Genomic DNA, 5,244 nt, shown 5'->3' with positions numbered 1-5,244 from the left:
GTTAGTTTTGGTGCCCCATGTCTTGATGCAGTGGTCTGCCTTCTTACCCAGTTCTTGAGAAGAAAGTGGACATAGGTCTACCAGGAACTAATGTAGTTTCTCCTGGTGGCAACTTCTTAAAAGGTGCTCTGCAATAACCAAATTATGCAGCCCTTCATAATCATATAAAATGTCAACACTAAACCAACCTCCCAGTATTTTTAATGAGTAATCTACAAAATCTACCCAGGATTGGACTTGGGTTTTCTTAGCCTCCCTGAACTTGATCCTGTAATCCTCAGTGCTGAATCCAAAGCCCTCAATCAGGGTACCCTTCATGAGGTCATAGGATGTAGCATCTTTCTCATTGAGTGTCAGGAGTCTATCCCTACACTTTCCTGAGAAGATTTCCCACAGGATAGCGCTCCACAGCTTCCTGTGGACCTGTGTACGAAGACAGTCTCTCTCAAAAGCAATGAACCACTTAGTGACATCACCACCTTCAAAATATTTATGGATAATCCCTTTGGGGATTTTGGAGTCTGCCTCCCTATTTATTACTTTGCTGCACCAGAGATGGGTCATGGGACCCATCTCAGCTCTTTCTGTTTCTAGGTGAGGAGTTTAGCAATGCACTTGGCTAGTTTCTGAAGATCTGAATCTTCAGTATCTATCTCACCTCACTTTGGATACTACTTTGGTCGCTTTCACCAGTGGTATTGTTATCTGAGAGGGTAGTGACTAAGTTGAAATCCTCCCCATCTGCTTCGTCCGCCTCTTCTAATTCTTCTCCAGTAGGGGGAGTTGTGTTTGCCAGGGCCTTGTCATTATCTGCCAGCAACGGCTGGAGATGGGCTGACATGTTTCCATGCCTCGCACAAATCTTTAAGTTGGGCAACTTTAGGATGTGCACAGGGACCCAGGCTGAGCTCCTGGCTGGTTCGCTGGAGCATCAATCATGGTGTTTAAAGTAAGTGGGGTCTTATGAGACAGTTACAAAAAGCTAGAAGTATTTCTAAGGTCTAACTACTTTAAAGTCTTTTAAAAATTCTAAAATAGTGTGGGACTTAACCATGGCCCTATCACTATTTTTTAAACAATTTGGAAAGAAATCAACAATTGAAAGGAAATTCTATTCTAAGGACAATTTATTTCGGATGTCCTCAGTGCTATCAATTACTAATCAAGTGGTACAACAAATGTCTAAGTCTTGTATCCCACCGCGATACCTCCAATGTAGGAAGCTGGCTCTGTATGTGATATTATCACTATTTATTTATATTTATTTATTTATGAGCTTATAAAGCGTACTTATGCCCAAGGGCATCCTAGCACTGCATACTGACTCCAGAGCTAGACGGGGGGCTAATCCATAAATACCCAGGTCTTGAGCCCTTTTCGGAATGAATGAAGCTCTGACGCCTTTCTAAGATGCCCCGGCAGGTTGTTCCAGGCTTTTGCCGCACAGATGAGGAAGCTACTTCCTCCCCATCTGGCCTTTTTTACACGTGGCACCACAACTAGTCTGCCTTCGGCTGATCGAAGCACTTTGCCCGGCACATACCATTTTATCCCACTGCTCAAAACCTCTGGGCCTATGCCCTTCAGTGCTTTAAAAACTGTGCACAGAGCCTTGAACTGAGCACGTCTTGGTATTGGCAGCCAGTGTAGTTGTCTAAGCCCCTCACGCACTGAAACAAATCTAGGGATCCCGAGCAGAAGTCTTGCTGCCACATTTTTAACCAACTGCAGTCTGTATTCATGCTTCTTTCTCAAATTGAGATACAGACTATTGCACTAGTCCAAATGCGACAGTGTAAGGGCAGTGACAGCCGTCCTGAAACCCTCCACTGATAGAAAGCATTTTATCTTCCTTAATATCCTAAGGATATGAAAACAGGATGATACTACTCCACTAACCTGGTCCCCATAGCCCAAGTTTTGGTCAATAATCACACCCAGATTTCTGGCCTTCCCAGTAGGGATAGGTGGATTTCCCAGTGCCTCTGGCCACATATCCGGAGTCCAGATATTGGGATTATTTCCAAACAAAATTACCTCAGTCTTCCTGGCATTTAATTTGAGGCAATTGGGCCATCCAATCCGCCACGCTCTTCAGACAGTCATGACATCTCGCTGTCATGTTCGCTCGAGACCCTCGTTGTAATGATAACACAATTTGAGTATCGTCTGCATATGATGTAAGTTGCAGACCGAAACACCTTATCAAGTCCGCCAGAGGGCTGACATAAATATTAAAGAGCGTGGGGATCAAGGAAGACCACTGCGGCACAACACAGGGAAGGGCAAAAGGTTTTGATTTGTCCACCCCCAAGTCAACTGTCTGAATTCTGTTGGTCGAAAAGGACTTAAGGAGACTCCAAGTCGGGCCCCCCAGCCCTACCTCCGTCAACCAGTCTATCAACACTCCATGATGGACCGTGTCGAAGGCTGCCGACAGATCCAACAGAATCAGCACAGCAGCCTCTCCCTGGTCCACCGCCGCTCTGATCTCTTCCTTTCTTTTTTTGTTAAACCGTTTTAATTGCAGACCCAAATACATAGCATGTCAATCAGGAGAATTATCTTTAACGTGGAGCCCTCATTCCCTTGTTCATGTATCCACATATTATACACAGCCATTCAGCCCACATCCCGGAGGTCGGGCGGCGAGAATCACAGACTAGACAATCCTTACATTTGTCAGTCGCTGTGTAGGTCATTTGGGGAGGTCCACCGTCTGCTTTTGATTTTTATCCCTCCTCCCCTCCCCCCCACCCCCTGGTGTCTTAGAAATAACCGCCTCGTCTATACTCCCCGCTCTGACCTCTTCCATGGCCTTGACAAGGGCAAGTTCCGTGCTGTGGCCTGCACGGAACCCAAATTGTGTCGGGTCTAGGGCGTTGGTCTTCTGAAGAAACGAGCTAAGTTGTTGATTGATGGCCTTCTCTAGTATCTTAGCCATAAAACGAAGGCGAGATATGGGTCTGTAATGATTTGGATCCTTAGCATCTAGGCTGGGTTTTTTTAAAAGGGAAGGATAGATGGGGATTTCCACTTCCTGGGCTACTCACTCAGGTCCATGATCTTGTTGAGCATGGGAGTGAGAGGGGAAGCAATGACCTTGGGGCAGGTTTTAAGAACTGCGGGTGGACAAGGATCACTGGGAGAGCCAGACCGAACCATCCGCAATAGGTTTAAAACCTCTGGGTATTGTAAAGGATTGAACCGCTCTAAACTATCCTGGGCCTTCCCAGTTTTTTTACCAGTACTGGTTGCCACAACTCCGCCTCTCCTTGGGTTTTGGAAAAGGAGGAGAAAATCCCTTCAACCTTATTCCTAAAGGATGAAGCTAGCAACTCACACAAAGCTGCGCTGCTCTGAGTGCATGGCTTAGTTGGAGTTGTCAGCCTGGTAATGGTCCTGAAAAGTTCTCTAGAGGAGGAGCTGGCCCCCTCAATTTGCTCAGCAAAATAGGCCTTTTTCGCCTCCATGATCAGTTGCTTATAGAGATTAAGACTTTCTTTGTATTTTTCTTTATTGATGGGACAATAGCCCCTTCTCCATATACTCTCGAGCCTCTTGCACTCTGTTTTATGTTTTTGCAGAAGATCGGAAAACCAAGGTGCCGATGGCTGCGCTCTCCTTGGTGTGAAAGATTTGATTGGTGCAAATTTATCACAGGCATTCTCAATCCACCTTGTGTACAGTTCCTCTGCCATCTCAACGTTTGCTGGAAATTTAGGCGCACTTGATGTTAAAAACGTCCCCATCTCCTCCCCATTTATATTTTTCCAGACCCTGACAGCGATTTTATTCCTTGATCTGACTGCAGCTACATTCCTGAATCCTTGGTTGAGCGAGAAAAAAATGGCTGCATGATCAGACCAGGAGAGGTAGCACTTCCAGCAAGTCCAAACCAATGTTGTTGGAAAAATGCCGTCTAGCGTGTGCCCTTCTGAGTGCGCGGGACCCACCACCCTTTGGTCCAGTCCTCCATCCCCCAAAAGGCCAATCAGTCTGTTAGTATCCGAGTCTAGGGCATTCTCTAGATGAAAATTAAAATCTCCCATAATCGTAAAGGTGTTCGCGCATAACCCTGCCTCCTACAAGGTACCCAGTGAATCCAAAAACAGACCTCTGGGCCCCGGGGGCCGATAAATTAGAATCCCTTTAAAGGTATTGTGGGGGGAAAGTCGCACGCTAATGGACAGAGCTTCACATGTATCAATAGAGGCAATGGAAAAAGAGGGCTCAAGGCTGCGATGGTAAATAACCGCCAGCCCCCCCCCCCCTTCCAGAAGGACGGTCCAGCGTGTAGCACAGAAAATTGGCTGGCAGGGCCTTCACAATATCGGGGCCAGAGGTTTTATCAGTCCATGTCTCCGTAATAAATGCCATTCTTATCTGATGATCCTCCAGCAGTAAACTGCACTCCAGGCCATGTTTAACCAATGACCTGGCATTTAGCAGTACACAATTCAAGGAGGGGACAGGTGAGCACGACTCCTGGGAGGTCCTCACTTTCCTCCTAGAAAAACGACAAGGTTCTGCCACAATCATAGGAAGGTGGCAGCCGCAGCTGGAACAAAGATCTGTAAGCTGGCCAGGCCCGACCCCTGGATGGAACCTGGGTCAGAAGGTTTTACCCCCCCCCCCTAGGATCCAAGCCCCTCAGCACCCTAGAGGCGTATGTTACCATACTTAATGACCCGGAACCAGGGAGACTCGCCCTGAGCCCGATCCGAGCGCGGACGGGCTTGCCTCAGGCACGCCAGCGGCGTGATCGCGGCAAACCCGATTTAAATACAATTGCTCAGTCCACCCGCCCAATCACGGCCCATCACTAAGTGGTAACATCGTGCACAGAGTCCAGGTGTTCCCCAAACATGTACAGGTCTCAATGTAAAACCCAATGTGCTCTATTAGTGGTAGTGTGGACGAGCAGCCTTAGGCCTAACACAAAGGAGTGTCAGACAATTATTGCACACACATGGTCAATAATGAACACACGACTCAAGAAGGAGATCCGGACCAGTTTTATAAAATGATTGATTGCATTTTATTTTAAGACCAAGCCTTTGCTGCTAAAGTAAGCACGTTTTAAGTAAAGTTACTTTTCAAGTTCAAAACTCGATTCCTGTGGCAGGAATCATGTGAGGGATGTATTAAGCGAATATGCAACTTACAGTTCCAGTCCTCAGGAGGTCAGACCCACTCGGAGTGCATTGTCGGTCATGGGGGGCTGGGGCACCTGCACGGTGC

Source organism: Lissotriton vulgaris, chromosome 4_1, assembly GCF_964263255.1.
Source record: "Lissotriton vulgaris chromosome 4_1, aLisVul1.2, whole genome shotgun sequence".
Lineage (NCBI taxonomy): Eukaryota > Metazoa > Chordata > Amphibia > Caudata > Salamandridae > Lissotriton > Lissotriton vulgaris.
This window is presented reverse-complemented; position numbering follows the sequence as displayed.